The sequence below is a fragment of the Pinus tabuliformis genome, chromosome 8, assembly GCF_031772625.1.
Source record: "Pinus tabuliformis cultivar Carrire ecotype Pingquan chromosome 8, CPIR1, whole genome shotgun sequence".
Taxonomy (NCBI): Eukaryota; Viridiplantae; Streptophyta; class Pinopsida; order Pinales; family Pinaceae; genus Pinus; species Pinus tabuliformis.
Genome location: NC_142294.1, coordinates 203,646,766 through 203,669,789, shown reverse-complemented (window position 1 = coordinate 203,669,789; position 23,024 = coordinate 203,646,766). Strand labels below are relative to the sequence as shown.

Here is a 23,024-nt window from a genome sequence, read left to right as displayed (position 1 = left end):
CACAACATGTGGAATCAGTGGTGAGTCACCATGGGCTGATACTGCTGATAGTTAGCCACAGTTTGGCTCAGCAACAGAGCAGCTGGGAAGAACTAATTGCTATAATAGATGGAGCACCGACTCCGCCAGCCCCAAAACGCAAACACACTGCCAGTACACCAAATAAACCATCAAAACGGAGAAAATCAGTTAGATTGGCACGGATTAGAGGAAGATTGGAAAATCCCCAAGGGGGTACTAGCCAGCCTGTGGAGATAGACGACTCAGGGGATGAGAAACCCCCGCAATTGGAAGGAGAAGAGAATGAGAAAGAAGCAAAAGGAAATGAGGAAGGAGAGACAGAGGAAGAGACCGAGCGACCTGAGTAGGTGGAGGTAGAGGTAGAAAAACGTGAAGAGAGTCCACTGCAAAATCCATTGCAAGAGGATGAATTGGCCAAAATTTTGGCCAATATGGGCAAATATGGCCAGCCTCTCAGCCCGCCAGGCCTCTAGACTGAGGAAGAACCGAAAGAGCATTCTGCTCAGGATAAAAATGCACCCGAGGAACTGCACGACGGGGAAGAAAATGAAGAGAATCATTCTGTTCATGATGAAAGCATGACAGGAGGAGGAAATGATGAAGACATAGAAGGGGAACAATCCACCCCAGCCAGACTACACCAGAAGAGTTGCATGAAGAAGAAGGGGTGGACAAGGAAGTTACCCAGGAAGTAACAGAGCCAGTTAGGGTTTCTACTCCTGAGCAGGCTGAACAAAACACCGAAGAAGCACCCCAGGAGGAAAACCAGGGAATTGGACAAGATAACAGTCCAGGCCCGAGTAAACAGACAACTGTTCCTTCTAAGGAAGTAGAAGAAATCAAACAATTACGAAAAGAACAACAAAGGTTATTAAATGTGATAGCTCGACTTCGGCAGCAAATCAGGGTTTTGAGAATGAGAAAGAGAGCAAAAAGAGCTTCAGGGGAGAGACATGTAGCTACTCCGGTGAGACCACCTAAGAAAAATATTTGAAAGACCCCTGTTCAGCTTGTTGTTCAAAACCCTGTCAAAGAACAATCTGCTGTTCAAATTACCGTCGAAGAACAGTCTGCTGTTCAAATTGCCATCGAAGCACAGTCTGCTGTTCAAACCGCCATTGAAAAACAGTCTGCTGTTCAAACCGCCATTGAAAAACAGTCTGCTGTTCTAACTCTTGTTAAAGTGCAGACTGCCGTTCAAAAGCAAAAGGAACAACATCCCACTGTTGCTCATGTTGAAGTACAAATGGACGATATATTGGCCTGTGACAAGGAAGTTCAGACAGAGGCATAGTCTTCTGAAAGGATACAGACTATAAACACAAGGCGACGCAATAGGAAGATTCAAGTAAATCTTCCACTGGCCACTACTGTGTGGGATAGCGATCCAAGGACAGTAACCCTACGAGAGGAGTTGATGCAAGCGTAGCAAGCAGTTGAAAAACTCACGGAACAAACGGTTTCTCGAGAAAAGTATGAAGAATTACAACAACAGCTGAGGAATGTCAATTTATTTGAAAGCCAAGCCTTTGAAGGATGGCGAAAAGAACAAGAAAAAGTTGCAAAGGTAACTCATAGATTAGATGTAATTATCAGACAGATGGATACCTTATGCTCTTTGTACACTGACGTCCTAGCATGTAGAGCCCCTGCCAAGAATTATGCCTTGTTTTTAATGGAATGATATTTGCAATTGAAAATTAAGGCTGTCAAAGCAGGAGCCCCTATACAAATTAATACCATTGATGATTTTATAAATTGTTGTAAGCATTATGGAGTGAAGGTTAAAAGACTATTGTGTGAATTCTATCTGCATAACCTTGTGCTAGACCAGGACACAGAGCAGAACCCTGGCCCTTTTGTTGGGGATATCCAACTGCAGGCGTTTATTTCATTTGGAGTTAATCAAATCAAATGGCTTAAAGCCTATAATGCCTTCCAAAGACAAGAAAACGGATTAGACTTATGGGTAAGAGCTGAGCCTAGAGATCCATTACAGTTATGGAACCAACACAGGAGCCTTATGAGGACTCCGGGCGTGATTGACGCATTAAAACCCATTCATATAGCAATCAATCAGCAAGGGATAGAATACTTCTTTACCATTAAGGACCTTGCCATTACAGCTGCTAAATTTCGATATCAGACCTCTAATCCGAACATCCAACTCAGGGAACCATTTAATTACGAGAATTTTAAGTTAGCTGCTGATCGTTTGAACCTCTATGGCGAAATTATCCTGAGGGCAGGGCCATCTTGGTCAGGATATAGGTTTCGAAGTCCGATTATTTGGCACCGTGCACTTGGATACCAAGCCCTATATGAGATGCCTGAGGGTCAAAGAGGCCATCTTTTTGAACACCTAGTTAGGCATCATAGCTGTAGGCCACCACATGATATCCCATCTCCAGCCTACTCTCTCACTGCCTTACGTGTCAACTACAATGTTTTCATGAGGGCATGAAAAAGGGTAAGCAGGGGGGTGTGTGGAGTATTGAAGAAGGTATGTTTTCATCGACTATTTTGCCATCTTTTCTTTAGAACTCGTAACATCTTTGCATCATGAACTAGGTAGATAATGGGAAATCATGACAAAATCTATAAAGATTTATGTGCAACATAAAAATGCTAATAATTGCTATTTCTTATGCAGGAAAAGGCAAAAACTAAAGATTTCCTCTCCAAGGAAAAAGACAGGGCCAAGCTAACCGCTGCCCCTTTGGCGGGGAACCATATGAAAACAAGGCAATCTAAATTAAAACATCTCAGCCAGGGAAAGGAAAAGGAGATATCGACTCGGCGCAAGAAAATGACGGATAACTGAGGATTAACAGCTTAGCGAATCCCTCAGGATCCTTTGATCCTGAGGGATCGCTGCTTAACTATTTTTGCATCCTTGATATCTCCGCTTCAGTTGTTATAAGTAGGGGCAGCATTACTAGCCTGGGGGGGAGAGAGATTATTAATTTGTCATATAACTTTGCTCTGTACTTGAACTTTGATCATCGACTCTCATTGAGAAGAGACTTACTGTAACTCTGTTTCAATGCTTTAATATAAATTTGGTTGCTGTTCCATCTGTGATTCTATAATAACTTCAAGCGGTGTATCCCTGGAGGCTAAGGGCCTGGCCCTGGTGGAACACTTGCTCCTGTATCATTACCTTTAGTTCATGTGTGGTTTGTATTATTAGCTTTAATTGGTAATCTGGTGTGTTTTGTTATCTTATATCGCAGCTCTGTTATATTTTATATATCGTTCTCTGCAACAGGAAAGTCGTATCGTGCATTCTGATCTTATAACGTATTGCTGTTCTTTTAAAGTCATTAATGTAATATTGCTATTCTTTACAGAATGCTGTTGCTGTTTAATTGCAGAGTAATCAAGCTGTAACCTTCTTAAATTGGTATTACTGTATTCATCTATGGTTTATACTTCATACGATTGCTGTTCAATTGACATTGCTGTTTCATTATGAATTGCTATCGTTACCCTTTCTAAACGGGATCAATACTTGCGGTATTAGACTCAAATTACTGTTTTCTTAATATTTCTGCGTGCTGTGTGTATTATTTATTTCAGCGCCATAGGCTCTAAGCACTGTTCCATGTCTTTGGTTGCCGTTCCATTTCTATTTGCTGTCCGATTTACCCTTTGAGTAAAGATTGACATTTGGTTTTTGTAGGGTGAGATTGTTGTACTTGTTTCTGTAGATCAAGGTGTTGTTGTTCATCAGACTTAGTTGCTGTTACATCTTCTAGTTGCTGTTCCATTTCTTAATTGCTATTTCATTTCCTGTTATTTGAGTTATTGATTACTTTGGAGTGCAGAACGATCTGAAACTGTAGTGGACATTGGCATTTGCTGTCTAGTCCCCAGATTAACGATCTGTTCCTTGATTACTTTTGGTTACATCAGTTTCCAAAGGGATGAGTTATTGTTACTGAACCATTGAGTGATACATTGCTTAGTTTTCCAAGTGCATGATTTAGGTTTCAAAGTATTTTGCTATAAGTAGATTTCCTTTCAAGCATCCGTTTACTCTTGTATTTTTTGAGCACTATACTACCAGCATTACTCTGACAAATGATAGCCTCAAACTGAGTACACTCTTTGAGATAACAAATCGTTCCTGGATTGAAAAGTTAATGTGAGGTAAATAGAGGTGAAAAAGACCCTTTTTACGGCTCGACAATCATAAGGGTCAAACGGTCTTCTCGGAAATTTGAACAATTGTAGACATGTTATGTTGTTTACTTCTTTGAATGCATGGCCTACATCAAATAGTGAAAAGGCCCCATAGGCCATAGGAAATTGTGGCCAAATAGCCTTCTTTTTGTCTTTCAAATCTTTATTTAAACCTCCTTCTGCGCAGGTTTGATAAGCAATTTCTCGTGCCATGAGTTTATCAGGAACATATAAAGGTAAGACATGAGGGGAAGTGAGACTTCCGAATACCCTGACATATGTAAACAATTCTTCTCCGAACCATCTCGCGACAGGGAGTATATCTACCTCTGCTTCAGGAGAAAATCTTGGAGCATCTTTATCATATAACACTTTGTACATGGGTAGCATGATTCCATGACAAATCTTGTAGAAATACGGAGTGAACTTAGAGTCCCACAATTATTTATGATAGATATGAATGGGTAAGGGGTCTTGAGTTGTCCATTTCCAACCCATCAAATGAAACTTGGAAACATAACAGATCACATCCATCACATACACAGATAAGTAGAAAGGGGGATAAATTCTCTAAGAAACAGTTCTTTTAGACTGGTAATTTACAATGGACGTGACTAAGTTATCAGACAATATTTTAGCCCAATCCACAATAGTAGCATTAGTGGCGGCATCCAATAATGGTAGCCATTCAGATGAAAATTTGTCAATGTCTGGCTTTCCAAAAAGTCTACAGAGCATGGCAGTAGCAAAGCAATACGGGGAGGTGAGAGAACCAGTACTATACATACCATGTTTATCTTTTTTTTAGCGGTTTGTCTCTCCTCGACCAATCTTTGATGGTTTATGCCAGGTCTTCATTCTCTTTGGAAAATTTCTCCATGAACTATTTGTTATAAGTCGCTTGTGGCTCTGGTAAATGATATATAAGCCTCAAATATTGTGAAGCGAATGAGCCAATGAGTCCTTGACCCTGAGTCTTAATCTGTCTGTTTCTGATATCAGTGCTGTCCAGTATCCATTTAACCATGTCCGTGTATGGAAGAATTTTGGGCCTCGCCGCTATTAGGTGTAAGAACGAACAAGCTAGCTCTGTAATGGATGCCTAAGAAGAACCATGTGAGCCTGTAGTAGCCGCAACTTCCATCACTCTGGGATTCTCTTCCTCATGTAGACTATACATGCCTTCCCAAGTAGCAATACCAGCGTCTCTGTTACAAGCAGTGTCTGTATATAAGGGCACCATTTCTTTGTCTTCGGAACTTGGAGCTTTGCCTTTCTTTCCCATAATGTCCTGAATACTGCTTTGTATATTTCTCTGTTCTCTGTTCCTACAGTTTACAAGTGAAGTGAGAATAATGATAAGGAAAGGTGACGGGAAAGTTTTAAATGCTGAAGACATATAAAATACACCACCTTACATGAAATGACTTTTCGATAAGCACAAAACCATATTCCATTAATGACTGGCAACTAACTCATTAATTAGCATTAAAGCACATAACTAGGTCTCGGTTTATGGAAAATACTTTTTCGAACCACGAGCCCGAAAGATCTGCGATGAAGTGATTTTGCGATTTGCTTTGCAATATCGCAGATCGCAACATCGCAAGATCGCAGATCGCAACATCGCAAGATCGCTATATCGCAACATCGCAAGATCGCTATATGTGTCAATCATTCGTTAATCTATTTTCCGCGAAATGCGATTTGCGATATGCGCCATCGCATATCGACAGTTTGAGGTTTTTCAGCTTAGGTCATTTTTGAGGCATGCGATGCGATAACTGTTTTTTGTAATGTGTAGCTTCGCATCACGATCTCGCAATCTTAGACTCTCGCTTGTAAGGAGGTATCCATTATCTTTTTGCGATGCGCCATTTCTGAAGGCGTGATTTTATCCTAACTTACCATAAAACTTAAGCTTTTTAGACTTTTAAAGGATATTCTTCTAAGCTTATGATGGTAAGTTTTATTAAAAAGGAAATACAAGCACTAATTAATTTTTAAATTTTTGACTAAGGGTCCCCACTTATTTAGTATTAGTAATAACACTAAATAAGAAGGGGGGTTGTTGCTGGCCACAACAATTGGCGATTCACTTGGAAGAACCAGTTATCTCTGCTTTTCTTTTGGATTTTCTAAACTTCCAAAACAGAAAATTTTCTAGAAAATTAAACTTTATTATAGAAAGACAAAGTACATTATGCTTTTACCTATCAATGATATTTTGTTTCTTCTATTTTCAACTTTGATTATTTACTCCCTCAAGCTAGTCCTTGTATCTACATCAATCATTACTTGGTTTATAAAGATAAAAACAAAGCCTTCTCTGTAAATCAGTTTTGAATATGCTCATTTGTCATAGGTAGAGCCTCTACTGCCAGCAGGCATTTATAGCCTCGACAGGGTTACCTGTTACCCAACAATGATCCTGTATCCTACTTAGAGAAATTTACAACTTTCAAAGAGAAATCCATATCCACACTTATTGCTTTCATTTTCTTTTTTATCTTTAAAGAACAATGTCTTGGTTTGATAACCAATTTATGACACCGTCATTCACTTGATTTATGGCTTTGCTGAACAAGCTGGCTCGTGATGAGACCCCTTGTCTTTTGATTGCAACAATCTTGAGTCATTGCCCTATTGTGGTATGCAGTATTGGCAAAGTCAGCAAGCTATACTATCTATGATCATGATAAGCCGACTCGTGATGAGACCTCTTACTCTTTAAGTTAAAGTGTATCATTGGATTAGTCTTTGAATGTTGAAGTTTCCTAGGTGGGGAGGAAGTCATTGTTTCCTTAAGACAACTCTGGACGACAATGGTAGAGTTTTTGGAAAGAGCTTTTCTACAGAGAATCTTCATTTTTGTTATTGATACCTTTCATTGGACTGATATAAAACAATTTCTTACTAAAGGTCGTTTTTTGTCAAAATTTACAAAGTTGAAACTAGTATCATTTCTAGGCCTAGAGTCTTTAACTGTATCTTTCAATAATAATGATCAATTTTCTAAAAGTATTCTATTTATACAAGTGAGAAAACAAAATCTAAAAGAGAATTTGTATCTTTTTTCATAAATCTCAAATGTAACCATTTACAACCAGTTTTATTATAAAACTAAAACAACTAATCTACAAAATAGAAGAATAATCTCCTATGGAAAATATTTTTTGAGGATCTATCTATTAACAGGTAAAGAATCTCTTTTTCCTGTTAAATCTTGTAACATAAAAGTAGACGGAACTATGACTTCTATGATTTGAAAAGGGCCAAGCCACATTCTTTGAAATTTTGTATGTTTCCCTTTTTCCTCATGAGCCTTGTCCCATTTTAAAACTAGATCTCCCATCTGAAAGTATTTTTTGGATACCATGTTTGAATCAAAGGAAGCTTTCACTAATGCTTGGTGATGAGCATGAGTTATTTTAGCCTGTCCTCGTTGTTCTTCTAACTTAATTATTTCTAGCTGCCTTAGTTGTAAGGAAGAAGTTGGTGCTTCATCAATATATTGAACCAAGGCTAAAGAGGGAATTTCCAAATGAGTTGGAAGAACCACTTCTTTACCATAAACTAAATTGAAGGGGGAAGTGCCGATGGAGGTTTTCTGCATTATTTGATCTGCCCATAAAGCATATATTAAAGACTTGTGCCAATTTTTGTGATTTTGATCAATGGTTCGCTTAATGATTCTCATTAAGTTTTTATTTGTAGATTCAGCTAATCCATTCCCCTGTGGATAGTAATTGGCGGAGTATTTAAGCTTGAAACCCCTTTTGAGTGAAAATTCAGTCATTGAATTACCAGAAAAATATGATGCATTATCAAACATTAAAGCAGAAGGCAACCCAAACCTGGTGATTATGAACTGATCTATGAACTCGATGATATGTTCAGCATTAGCTGTCTTGAGTGGAACTGCTTCTACCCATTTAGTAAAGTAATCTGTTGCTGTAAGGATATATCTATGCTGTTTAGAAGAGTGAGGAACGATCTCACCTATTATATCCAATCCCCACTGATCGAAAGGCTGCTCAATGTTAACTGGTTGTAGTGGCAAGGATGGTTTCTTTTGTCTCCCAGCAGCGGTTTGACAGACTTGACATTTCCTCACGTAGTTATGTGAGTCTTTGAATAATGTGGGCCAGTAATAGCCTACGCATAAGATTTTATGAGCAGTAGCGTCTCCAACATAGTGTCCGCCTACTGGCCCATTGTGGAGTTCCTGCAAGACTTTTTCAGCTTCAGATTTCTCAAGACATCTAAGGAGAACATAATCATAATTTATTCTAAAAAGAACATCGTTCACGAGCTGATATTGTTTGGCTTTCAACCTTAGAGCTGTCTTCTTGGTATGATCAAGGTTTGAAGGATCGTACCCATTCTTTAGATAATAAATGATATTAGCGTATAATGACTCAACATCTTTTAGGCTTACCTCGTACATTTGTATCTCTGGAGATGGAATTTTGGACATAAGCGATGCTCCGGCCAGCATTTTGCAAAAGCCTTAACCTTTTACAATACTTGCTGGTTTGATTTCTATGTCGTATTCCTGTAAGGAAGTAACCCAATTGGCTCTTTTCTCACCCACATCCTTCTGTACTAGAAGATTTCTTACCGCTGGAAACAGTACTATGATTTTTGTATGTGTTTTGAGTAAAAAAGGTCTGAAATATTTAATTGCTTTGAAAACAGCATAAGCTTGTTTCTCCACATTTGAATAATTTAACTCAGCCCCTTGTAAATTGGAACTGAAAAAAGCAATTGGGGCTTCTGCCTTTTCTTGATTTGCTTGAGTGAGTATCACAGCATATGATCTATTAGAGGCAAATGTATATAAAATAAAAGGATCGGAAAAATTTGGAGTTGCTAAAGATGGAGCATTAACAATTGCTTGTTTGATCAGATTGAATGCCTCATGTTCATCTTGGCCCCATTTAAAGTTTGAGTTCTTTTTAATCATTGCTTGTAAAGGATACACGATTCTTGAAAAATCTGGGACGAATCTCTTTACAAAATTAATCTGGCCAAGGAAAGATTGCATAACTTTCTTGTTGTGAGGTAGGGGAACTTCAAAAATCTCCTTGATTTTATCAGGATCAATATGAATTCCAGATTTTGACACTATGAATCCGAGAATTTTTCCTTCACTTAATGTGAAAAAGGATTTTTTCGAGTTAAGTGAAATTCCATACATTTGACAATGTTGGAAGATTTGTTTTAAATCTCTAAGATGATTGTTTCATTTTTTGGAATATATAGTTATATCATATAAATAGATTACCACTGATTTATTAACCAACCCCTTGAATGTGATGTCCATGGCTCTCTGAAATGTGGCACCAACATTAATCAGACCAAATGGCATCTTTTGATATGCATATGTGCCCCATTTAGTTCTAAATGTGGTTTTTAACTAATCATCGAGATGTACCAACACTTGATTGTATCTTGAGAATCCATCCAAGAATGACATTAATTTTGACCCCGCGACTGCCTGCAGTATTTGTTCCATGGGAGGCAAAGGAAAATTATCCTTTTGGCAGGCTTTGTTAAGATTTCGAAAGTCAATGCAGATTCTAATGTCTCCGTTTTTCTTTCTAACAGGGACCATATTGGAAACCCATTTGGAATGTCGAACGGGAAAAATGATTTTGGCTTTCAATAACTTATTGAGTTCAGATTTGATCTGGTTTTCTAGATTGGGATGGATCTTTCTCAGTGTTTGCTGGACAGGTTTTTCATCGTTTATCATTGGGATAGTGTTAGTGTCAGTCTTTCCAGCCTTCCTACAGTGATCAAATACGCTCTTACAAAGTGGTCTCAGAGTGTCAAGGTCAAATTTTGTCATTTCAGTGAGTCTTCAAGCAAAATTTGATCACTAGGCATTAGATCTAGGGTTTGCTTTCACTCTTTTCAAAGTTGCCCAAATGTCAATCTATGTCACTATTCAGCTGAGTCTATCATTATTCATAGGGTTTTCATTTATCATGTCAGTGTCTAATGTGTCATTTCACACCTTGTTCATGCTTCAGTTGCACCTAGGCAAGGTCATTTCCCTCTCCTAGGGTTTTGAAGGCAATTTCTCTTGGATGGTCAAATCACTGGCAAAACTTGTTTCCTGATGTTCATACACCTTTCCCTATCCTTAAATTACCTTATCAAACACTTCCCATCCCTTAGATCCGCCAAATTCCTCATTTTTGCACAAACCCTAGTTTCTAGCTGCAACCTGGCAATTTTCTAGGTTGGGCCTGTGTTTTGCCCTTTTGGACCCCTTCTCCTCACTCAATCTCTGAGATTCCACTTTCCCCTGCTTCCTAACATCCCTCCCCACTCCCAAAAATTTCCCCAAGAATTTAGAAGCCCCCTATCCCCTTCATTTCGCTCCATTTCGACAAAATTCCTTGTTTCACACATCGGGACAAGTTGCACTCAAATGATGTTTTAGAGAAATAAAAGATGAATTTTGGAAAAATGAGAGAGGTTTTTGTCCATAACATGCCAAGGAAGAAAAACCTCCTTCACTTTTTGCACAGGTGTCATGGTTTTAGAGAAATTCCAAAATTACAGTCGCCGGATCCAAGGAGTTTGGCCAAGGCACAAAAGCGGAAAAAGAAGACCAATCCCCTCCGTATCTTGGCTGAGGCTTCACTCAAGGATCATGGCACTCATTAGCCTAGCCACAGCTCAAATCCCAAAAAATTCTGAAAATTTTGGGTAATTTTGATAATTTTTGGAAATTTACAGGTTTTGCCTCCTCAACGGGTCTCACCCCCGGTGAGGGGGTGAGACCCTTTGTCATGGCAACTCCTTTTTACAAAAACTCAGCATTTCCTGATTTTTTATTCAAAGTTACATATGCCCATGGATGGACTTGAGTTTTTATGGAGTTTTGGGCCTTCAAAAGGTCAAAATACATGCAAAATTTGACTTTCTGCCCCTTTTTTGAGTTGCAGAAAGCTGTCTTGGGAGAATTGATTTTTGACAGGGAAAATGAACTCCAAATTGAAAAATTCTAGTTGGGTTGGAAATTAAACTCAAATACCTTTCCAACTAGCTATCCTGCACTTGATTCTGATACCAGGAAGGCCTCCAAACAGAGCTGCCAATGTGCGCGACCCGTTGAGAAAATGTGCGCGACCCGTTGAGGAAATTTTGCCAGATTTGACCAGTTCAGCCCAGAAAACGCAGTTTGGCTCCAGTTTGACTTTTTGAGGTTGATGGTGGTCCTCTTGGATGTAATTGTGACACTTTTTAGATACTTTTACTCTTGTTTAACACTTCTAGAAGATTCATTCATGTAAAGGGTAAAAATTGAATGTATGAACTGGTTTCCAAGTTTATAGAGGCAAGTTGTTTTGACTGCCTATTTTCTAGTGTCTAGTTTAGAAGTTGTTGAAACAGCTCCTAGGATAGTGAGCTCGACCCATGGAGGTAGGAAAATAGGTTAGATCATCTATATTATGTACTTTCTTGCTCATTTTCATGGTTGGACTCTTGAGGGAGAAGCTATCATTGTATATTTTCATTGTATCTCTGCAATTTTTGGCTAAGGAAGACCAGGGTTTTGCAGTCATCTTTGGGATTCTTGTGGAATCATGTGTTGATGGTGTGTTTCTCAATGTTCTTGTAAGCTTTGTTATGTGATTCATTTCCTTTCTTTACTGCTGCACATTAAACAAATGAAGTGTTAAAGTATGAATTCATGCTAGCCATGCTCTGCTTTTAAATTTGTTTAATTTCAATGTTTTCTTCTGTCTAAAGAGAATTCAAAGTGATTGTTTGCTCTCTTTAGCTCCTCATCTTTCATTCTTGACCATTCATTTCAGTTAAAGGCATAAACGCTGTCTCCTACCTCGCCCCAAAGAACCCCCTGCAGAAACTGTGTCCAATCCCCGCACCCAAAATTGCCATCCCCTCAATTTGCCACCAAAAACCCTAAAAACTCCAAATCAACCCTTTTGATCAGTTTACTAGCCTAAAATCAGTGTTACCCTATTGGTCATCTCATCCCATTGAAGATCTGCCGAGATTGACCGGAGAGAGCCTTCTCCTACCCCGTAGGGCTAGCTACGAGGCTAAATGGTTTGATGTAGCCTTGAGGTTTACCTTTCTCAGCCTGAGGTGAAATTTCAAGCGCTAACAGATAGTATGTTGGATGATGGAGGTGTCGTATGTTTTGAGTTCATCGTAATTCCAAGCAAAGACACTTTTGTGTTGTCTCAAGAGACGAATATACACTAATTTTTCTTCAGGAGCTAGACTAAGGCCTAGATTGATATTCTGTGGTTTGGTATCAGTTCCTAGATTTACTAATTCATAGTTCAAAGTTGAACTTTGGAGTTTTGAATTGGTAGATCTTTTAAACCAATATTTCAAATCATAAAGGTCTTCTAACTTGACTACTGACTTTGGTATAGCATTATTAGTGCTATCTTGTTGCAATTGTCGGTCATGTTGGTCTTCGTCAATTATTTGATTGGTGTAGGATCCTTCAGATGTGAGGAAACTCACAATATCCAGATCGTCGTTGAAAATCCTCCAATTGGTAATGTTATCAGGAATAGATGGTCTAAAAATTAATTCAATTGAAAATCGATCAGGGCTAAAATCTTCTGAAGGAATGAGCTTGGAAGCTACGTTAGCTAAGAGGTCTGCACTAGCATTCTGGAGTCTGGGAATTGATGAAATATTAAATGCTATAAAGTGTTCAGTCAGATCTTGAACTAAAGATTGGTAATGTTTTAAATGACCTGATAAACAATGTATAGTATTACGTACCTGTCTGATTACAATTTCAGAATCTCCGAAAACTTGAAGGTATTTGACGTCTAATCCGATTGCTTTGTACAACCCTTGGACTAAAGCCTCATATTCTGCGATATTGTTGGTGCAATCAAATTTGAGTCTGCAAGTTAGCATAGTTTTATCTCCCTCTGGACTTATTAACACGCATCCTGCTCCTGCTCCTTCGTTAGACTTAGAACCGTCAAAAAATAACTTCCAAAATAAAGATTTACTTATAGGACTATCTATAAAATTAATACATTTAGAACTATCTGTTTGGGAGAAATTTTCTACTTGAGATAAAAGAAAATGTTCTAAGTAAGGTGAAGTACGAGCATTAAAATTTCCTAGGAAAGAATCTACTGAGTAGTTGCCAATGATGTTATTGTTGTATGCTACTGGTTCATTTTCTCCCTCCAGTTCTGTTACTATGTATTTCTGATGTCTTTCTCGTTCAACTTTTATTTGATTTGGTTTACCATTGTAAGGGAGCCACATGTGCTACCAGTCAGTTGCAAAGTATCCATGGAGGTTTTCTGACCAATCTCTGCTAAGAATTAAGCCATAAAATTCCGGAATATCAACAACTAAAATGTCGATAACTTGACATACCTTTGGGTTGGATGACAGCCTTATGGTAACCTGATTTAATTCGCCAATCACTTCGACTTGCGATCGATCTAATTGAACTATGCGCACAACAGATTTTTGTGGTTGAACGTTCAATTTTGCACATATTGACTTTGGTAAAATATTCGATGAAGCTCCAGAATCCACTAAGCAATTATGCAAATTTTTATTGAAAATTTCATAAGTAAGAAGAAATGGGGGAGTATGAGATCTCGATCTTCCTCCAATTAAGGCGATATCGTTTGGATCAACTTTATTAATCACATTAGTTGGAGGTCTTCCCATGTCATGGGAAGCTTGAGAGATTGCGGGCAAAGGTGCAACTGGTACAACATGTAATTCTTTCAAAAGTATCTTTTGCTAGTGTTTTAACTTGCTCAATTCGTAAAAAGTGATATTGGCGCTAGTCTTTTTCATGTCTTCTATGATATTATACTCCATTTCATCCGAAACGATCAGCGTTTTAGATGGAGTTAATGGGTCTGTTTGGACTGGGATGGTTTGAGTCACTTTAGGTGTCGTTTTCTTAGCTGCGATTTTATCCTTAGTCATTGAGCTTGCGCTTTTTGGCTTAGGTGTAGGTTGAGGAGGATCAAGTTGATTTCTACTGCGAGTACTAACCGGGGATGCCTCTTGATCCTCTTCATCTGGGAGGATGAAATCCCACATACCTTGTACTTCCACGACTTCTTCTTCTTTGGTAGGTTCTTCCGTAGCATTCTCCTCTTCTTCTTCTTCTGATTCAGCACTTGTAATAGCGTTAGGGGGTTTGGAATTGGTTAAAGGGTTTCTTTTAAAAGGTCTGTATGGCTTTTTAGAAGAAGTTTCTGCCACTTGTTTCTTAATGTCGACCATCTCGTTAGACATGGTTTTCAAAACTTTTTGTAATCCTTCTAAATTGGATGGATCTTTCGATTTTTTTTTCTTGGGATCTTCCTTGAAAGAAACCTTCTTGGATTTTTGTTCTTCTATCGCGTTCTTCTTTTCTAGGGCTATAATACGTTTCTCTACTGCTATTGCTTCTTTCATATTTTCAGCTAAAGTTGTTTTGTTAGCCCTGTTAATAAATATTGATATGTTTGATGGCAAAGCAGTGATGTACCATTCACTTCGCACTTCTTCGCTAGGCTTGGAAGCAGTAGGAATTTTGTTTAAGAGTTTATTGAAATGTGCATTGAAATCTTTGATAGGTTCTTTTGACTCGGCCCTAAAGTTAGACAGGTCGTTGATCACTGTCGCCGTAGACCTGTCATCACCGAACTTAGTCAGGAATTGTTCTTGAAAAATCTCCCAACTAGTAATAGATCTAGACGGTAATGAGAAATACCATGATCCAGCTGTTCCTTGCAGAGTATAAGGGAAAAGTCGGACGACAACATCTTCATTGGTAACTCCATTGAGACTTATGGATAACATAAAGTTATTTATATGTTCTTCCGCTAGCATGCCTGCCTCAGGATTAAACTTAGGCAGCCATTTTTTGGGATGGGCCAGTAGCTGACTCAAGGGCACAGGCATTAAGACTGCCCCTGGGTTATTCCATGGAGATTGGGCCATCGCTGAACTACTAATAGAGGAAAGTGCAGAGGATGATCCCTGCGGTTGAGAAGATGAGGATATTATGACTCCAGATGATTCAAAAGGAGATGTGGGAGTACCGGTGGACTGATGGACAATGATCTGAAGTGGAGGAGTGGATGGTTGATTTCATGGTGGAGAGGTTGAGATGGATGATGATGATGAAAAAGTCTCGCTATCAGACCCTTTAAGAGATTTCTTTTCTCTCTTCCTTGTGGGTAGAGGTAACTCAGTTGGCTGAACGCTAAATTTTTCGCTCTTTAATCTGGTAAGAGGATGAGCAGGGTTATATTGCGAAGTCACGCTGCCTTGAGATTTATCAGATCTTTGAGGAGATATAGAAAATCGCTGAAGTTTGTGAATCAAAGATTCAACTTCAGGAGGTTCAATAGTAGATTGTTCTGAAATGTCAGGGTTTGTAGCAGCGACTGTTGCTCTTGTGACTTCTGGCTCTGGATTTAAAGATTCTAAATGCAATGGAGAAGTCGGGGGAGATGGTGAGGGCGATTTACTCTCAGAATGGTATTTAGATTTAGACTTGCTTGCCATTCATAGTTCGAGGCCCTCCTTCTAGTGCCAAATATGTTGAAGCCCCAAAAATTGGGTCTACAACAAGGGGGATACCCACCCGGTCTGGACCTTGGTTAGCAGCTCCTTCTTCGTTTGGTATAGTGGGTCCGACTGGGGATATGGGACCAGTTTCCCAATTTATGTGTGTGTGTGTGTTGAGAATTGATATTTCTTTTCTAATGGTTTCTAAATGGAATGCCTTTACTCTAACTCTAATCTAATAACATGCAATTGTATTCTAATAAACAGAAACATCTAATTCTACACTAACCCGAGGTGTAATATTTCCGTTATGCGACTAAAATGATTTCAAATAACAATTGGTAATAAAGATCATTCAACTGTTATGAGAAAAGAATTCAATAGAGATGAACCACTTCGTATAAAAAGTTAGACGAAATAGTTGTGAAAAACGTATCGCATAATAAGCTACTCATATATTAGGCATAAATAAATAGCCATCACTGTACATAAGTGCCAAATGATAACTCAAGCATTCACGCATCAATATATAAACAACTAAACATAAATATCACTTAACACCAAGGCAAAAATAGTTAAGAGATAAAAGTACCATTTGTAACTAGTCCTACTCATGCGCTTCAAGTGATAATGATTTATCTCTCCTTAATCCAACATCCACTAAGAGTACAGAAATGCAACACCAGTAGTAGATATTAAACGCAGATATCAATAAATCCTATTCCATTCATTCATCAAAACCTCCTTAGAGGGTACAAAAGTGCATGTTCTGGGGATAAGTTTTTGACAAATTTCAAGACCCTTCTCTAAATGCATGAGAAGGGTTTAAATACTACTAACTAAATCTAAAAATAACTTATTACAAAAATGTAGGATGCGGTTTAAATGACCATCCTCATTTCAGGCAAAAATAAAACAAAATTAAAACTAAAATTGAATCTAAAATTAAAACTACTAACTAATTATTTCTGTATCTGCTCCTTGAAATCGCATGCGTTCAGCATTTGTTTGAGAAGAGTCGGCTGGCCGACTTCCGATTTTAGCTGTGCTGTGAAAACAGAATCGGCAAGAGTTGGCGCCATCTTCTCGACAGAATTGATGATACACTTGAGAGTCATGCACTGGCTGTGTGGTTTTACCAAGTATGCCCAGTAAGAATCCCAATTCAACTTGGTTAACCTTTGGATTGATTCTGCCTTTTCTTGAGCTTTCTGTCTCCAGCCTATTTGTAGTTGTTGTACTTTCAGTAGATACCTTGGAGTGGTTTCTGATATCAGATTTTCCCTGTGCAAATTTTCATTTATGCAGTCAATAACACTGTTTGTTGCTGTGGCTGCTTCTTCTGTTGCTTGCTCTGCTTTCCTGATTTGTGCGTCCCATTTGTTAAAGAGAATTTCTTTGTGATTGTCATTGATTATTGGTGTGCCTGCTCTTTTTCCCTTCTTTGTTTCTTGCCAAGCCAAATATTCAGTGACTCGTTTATCAATTAAATCATAATCATGTCGTAAATCCACGACTTGATTAGTGATTTTATCACTTATTTCGCAATACGAGTTCCACTGTGATATTCTTTGGCAAAATTCTTCCTGTTGCTGTAGTAGTTGATCATTTAAGGAAATGGATTTTGTGATGAATTCTGTAAGTTTAGGATCATCCTTGTGCATCTCCTGCATATCCTGTAACTTTTTTTCTCTCTCAGCCAAACTGTTCTGGTAGCCTATCTACATTCGTTGGAAGTCTTGCTGTAGCCTTTCAAGCTGTTTCTGTGCTTTGTTGTTGGTGTTGGCTTGTTGCAGCTGTTGTTGCAAAACTTGTATCTGGTCTTCCTTTTCTTTTAGCAGTTGTTGTACCTCAGATGCTTTATCAATGGTTGCAGAGGCATATGCTCCTGCGATCTGAGATAATTTGGTGAGATTCTCAGTGGGATCGGTAGTAGGATCTTGCCATAGGACGTCTAATTGCTCTGCATCATGAGAGAGCACGTTTTCCAATTTCCTTTTCTTCCTTTGTCTTCTCACTACTGCCTTGTGTTGTGGACTATAAAATATATCAAGAGGAGGAATCTCTTCTATCTTGAGTATAAGTTCAGAGGATGGGGTAATAGGAATATGTTCCATATCTGAGACATTGCTAATTGTTCCTGTGACTATATCTTTTGTTGTCTGTACATCACTTACAGGTGTCTTTGTACTTTGTCCTTCAAGATTGATCAAATCATTGAAGGTCTCCCATTCTTTATCTAGCTCGGTTCTGACTAATGGTGGCTGAACGATGAGAGGGGGAGGATCTATTTGTGGGGAGGTAAAAGCCTATTGCTGTGGAAGCTCTTTTGACTGGGCAATATCCTTTACTGACCCTTTGCTTTTATCATGGCCACTTTCGGATTTTTTAGAATGTTCAGATGTTTCTTTCCCGAACTTAGATTTAGATCTGTCTGTCCCTGAACTTCTACTGAGACTGATACTCGGAGTTGGTTCCCTTACGGGTTCCAAGCGTAGTTTTTCCAAGGGGATACTAGCTAACCTCCTTCCCTGGATATCTTGAACTGTTGAAATTCTTCTGGAGGGAATTGCATTTGGACTGAATGCAGAATTTCTTCAAGTGTGCTTTTCTGTTGGAATATGTCATCAAAAAGATCATCTTCTCCAGAAAAAACCTTTATTTTGAGTGCATTAGTGAAATTCTTAGCAATATCATAAGGGTCGAACATTCTTCCCAGAAATTTGAAATTGTAGACATGTTATGTTGTTTACTTCTTTGAATGCATGGCCTACATCAAATAGTGAAAAGGCCCCACAGGCCACAGGAAATTATGGCCAAATAGCCTTCTTTTTGTCTTTCAAATCTTTAGTTAAACCTCCTTCTGCGCAGGTTTGATAAGCAATTTCTCGTGCCATGAGTTTATTAGGAACATATAAAGGTAAGACGTGAGGGGAAGCGAGACTTCCGAATACCCTGACATATGTAAACAGTTCTTCTCTGAGCCATCTCGCGACAGGGAGTATATCTACCTCCGCTTCAGGAGAAAATCTTGGAGCATCTTTATCATATAACACTTTGTACATGGGTAGCATGATTCCATGACAAATCTTGTAGAAATATGGAGTGAACTTAGAGTCCCACAATTCTTTATGATAGATATGAATGGGTAAGGGGTCTTGAGTCATCCATTTCCAACGCATCAAAGGAAACTTGGAAACATAACAGATCGCATCCATCACATATGCAGATAAGTAGAAAGGGGGATAAATTCTTTGAGAAACAGTTCTTTTAGACCGGTAATTTACAATGGCCGTGACTAAGTTATCAGACAATATTTTAGCCCAATCCACAATAGTAGCATTAGTGGCGGCATCCAATAATGGTAGCCATTCAGATGAAAATTTATTAATGTCTGGCTTTCCAAAAAGTGTACAGAGCATGGCAGCAGCAAAGCAATACGGGGAGGTGAGAGAACTAGTACTATACATACCATGTTTATCTTTTTTTTAGCGGTTTGTCTCTCCTCGACCAATCTTTGATGGTTTCTACCAGGTCCTCATTCTCTTGGAAAATTTCTCCATGAACTATTTGCTATAAGTCACCTGTGGCTCTGGTAAATGATACATGAGCCTCAAATATTGTGAAGCGAATGAGCCAATGAGTCCTTGACCCTGAGTCTTAATCGGTTTGTTTCTGATATCAATGCTGTCTAGTATCCATTTAACCATGTCCGTGTATGGAAGAATTTTGGGCCTCGCCGCTATTCGGTGTAAGAACGAACAAGCTAGCTCTGTAATGGATGCCTCAGAAGAACCATGTGAGCCTGCAGTAGCCGCAACTTCCATCACTCTGGGATTCTCTTCCTCAAGTAGACTATACATGCCTTCCCAAGTAGCAATACTAGCGTCTCTGTTATAGGCAGTGTCTGTATATAAGGGTGCCATTTCTTTGTCTTCGGAACTTGGAGCTTTGCCTTTCTTTCCCATAATGTCCTAAATACTGCTTTGTATATTTCTCTGTTCTCTGTTCCTACAGTTTACAAGTGAAGTGAGAATAATGATAAGGAAAGGTGACGGGAAAGTTTTAAATGTTGAAGACATATAAAATACACCACCTTACGTGAAATGACTTTTCGATAAGCACAAAACCATATTCCATTAATGACTGGAAACTAACTCATTAATTAGCATTAAAGCACATAACCAAGTCTCGGTTTATGGAAAATACTTTTTCGAACCACGAGCCCGAAAGATTTGCGATGAAGCGATTTTGCGATTTGCATCGCAATATCGCAGATCACAACATCGCAAGATCGCAGATCGCAACATCGCAAGATCGCTATATGTGTCAATCATTCGTTAATCTGTTTTCTGTGAAATGCGATTTGCGATATGCGCCATCGCATATTGGTAGTTTGAGGTTTTTCAGCGTAGGTGATTTTTGAGGCATGCGATGCGATAAATGTTTTTTGTAATGTGTAGCTTCGCATCATGATATCACAATCTTAGACTCTCGCTTTCTTAAGGTGTGATTTTATCCTAACTTACCATAAAACTTAAGCTTTTTAGAATTTTCAAGGATATTCTTCTAAGCTTATGATGGTAAGTTTTAAAAAAGGAAATACAAGCACTAATTAATTTTTAAATTTTTGACTAAGGGTCCCCACTTATTTAGTATTAGTAATAACACTAAATAAGAAGGGGGGTTGTTGCTGGCCACAACAGGAAGTTAGGGTTTTATCAAGCTCTAGAATTTCATCTCAAATAGGTTGATGAGCCTAGGTATTGCAACAATAATGCTGCAACTCCCAGGGCTACCAGCTTTACTTCTCAACCTCGGGTTCATACAAACTTGGAGGTGACAATGTTATATGCACAAGTAGAAGTGAAGGTCCCGCCTGTTGTCACTGTTTGTTTGGAAAGAGACCCTAGGGGTTCCAATCCAAACTTCTATAGGGTCAGAAGAAGCTTAATTCTTGATGGAAGGAGAGAAAACCTATTCTAAGAGAGAGCTACTCTACTGTAGTAATGAAGAAAACAACATGAAATGCTAAACTTACCCCATAACCTAACTAAGCAATTAAACATCTATGCTAAGCAGGATTGCTAAATTAACACTAACCTAATGCTAATTATCTAAGTTTCAGAAGTAAAGAGCATCAAAACTAGACTAAGGTGTACTAAAGAAACTTAGGCTAAATCGGGTTTTAAGCGGAAAAAAAAGCAATCGGAGGTCGAAATTAGTGAAAGGAGGACGTGAGGGAGCAATAATGCATAAGAACCGTTGGATCAGTCGGGTGAAAGGAAAATGAATGGCAGAGATTGGATCGTAGGAGGTTACGTAGATATATGGGCGAACATGGTTAATGAACAGGATGAATGGCTGAGGTCTTATCGTGAAGGCTTAAGCAACTAGATGGATGAATAGGATGAATGCAGAGGATGAACGGTGGAGATCATATTGCACGGGTTAAGTCAAGGGATAGACGGACAAGGCTAACAGGAGCGATGGACGGCTGAGATCTTATCGCACGGGTGAATTCAAGAGATGGATGATGAAGATCATATCGCGGGGAAGAGAAACTTGGGGAAATGAGGGAGCGGGTTTGTAAGGTGGTACGTAGTTTCTTGCGTGCCATTCATGCTGTAAGCAGTTTTCGGAAATTTAACACAATTAGCCTTACTACGTGACACGTAGCACGAGAAAACCACTTTTCTTGTGTGCTCTTGGGCAGATAACGTTTGTGCACTAATCTGAATGAGATTGCGCGATAGCCATTGGATCAAGCGAGGCTAATCAATGGTGGAGATCAGCCAAGCTAGTTGGCGATCGGGTGAAGCGACAGCTGTCGGATCAGGCAAGGAAGATCGACGGTGGGGGTTTAAAATGCCTAGAGGTGTGGAGGTGACGCGATGGCTGTCAGATCAGGCGAGGTAGATCGACGGTGGGGACTTAAAGTTCATAAAGTGAGTGGTGGACTCCACGCAAGGCAGTAGTTGGAGAAAATAGTGAATCAGACGGTGGTTGTGAAGGTTTGTTGGTGATCGGATGGCGATGAAGCGATGCATGAGGAACGCGCTGGAGGTGGTTTCAAATGAAAATGACAGAGAAAACCAGTGTAGGTGAACAAACAACTGTATTAAACAAAAAACTCCATAACTCATGCGAGAACTAGAAACTATGTTTTTGGGGTTGCTGAAGGGTCTCTTCCTCAAGTCATGGTCCCAGAGGGATGAGATGAGGCCAAGACACATGCGCACAACCTGATAGTAATATTTTACTCTAACTAAACTATGAATAAAAAACACAAATGGAAGTAAACTTAAAGCCAATGTAGCTACTGAAGCAAATAAGCAGAAACATGAAGCTATTCAAACAAATGAACAAAACCAGAAAACTAATTGAGCAAATGAATCAGAACCAGAAAACTACTTGAGAAAATGCATCAGAAAACCATGAAACTACTTAAGCAGATAAATAGAATAGAACTCTATGCTAGCAGATATGTACAATGAAGAGGAGTTGTGGCTTCTTGGGTCGGGCCCTAACCCAAGAGCTTTAGCCCTCGAAGTTAACTTAGAGCTAGCTTAAACAGAACTCATTCTTATTAGAAACCATGGATTACAGAGAAAACTGTCACAAGTCTTTGCAACTCAGAAATAAAACAGAGTTTTACAATAGAAGTTTGAATCCTAATGAGGTCCTAAGCCTCTATATTTATACATATGAAGTCTCTAATGGCTTCCTTCCCATTACGGAGGCTTGGCTCCCAACTTAAGATAAACTGTTTTCTGTCTTTTTCACATGCTCGACTATCTTGTAGTCTTCAAAGCGATGGCTATGTTCACTCCGAGCTGATGGTAGAATATTTGAATGGAGGGGTAGTAAATGAGGAGGACTTACCTCCTATAATTACTTTCCCTTGTCCCATTCGAGTCTTTACCAAGGTATTTTTCATAGTTCTTTGCTTTTATCCTTTATACCTGCATTTTCCCTTGCTTTTATCCTTTATTCCTGTATTACATGCACATTAGACCACAAAGCCAAGTATCCAACTCTAACTCATTTCATAAACAAAATATAATCAAAAGTATGAAATAAGTTGTGAGAATAGTTGGTTTGACTAAGCTAGGAGGTGAATTAAGGCCAATTAAGGCCCATATAATTAATCAATAATGAGGCTCATCATCACCCCCCTACTGAAAGTGTTGGTCATCCTCTGAGCAACTTAGTCAATATCCATGTCCTTCATGGCTCTAGTAGCCTCTCTGACATCC

General features: G+C 38.9%; 1 pseudogene; it reads right to left on the bottom strand.

Annotated features, from left to right (window-relative positions):
• The window catches only part of LOC149234830 (non-structural maintenance of chromosomes element 4 homolog A pseudogene), a 169,090-nt pseudogene that overhangs the window by 113,483 nt on the left and 32,583 nt on the right, over positions 1-23,024 (bottom strand).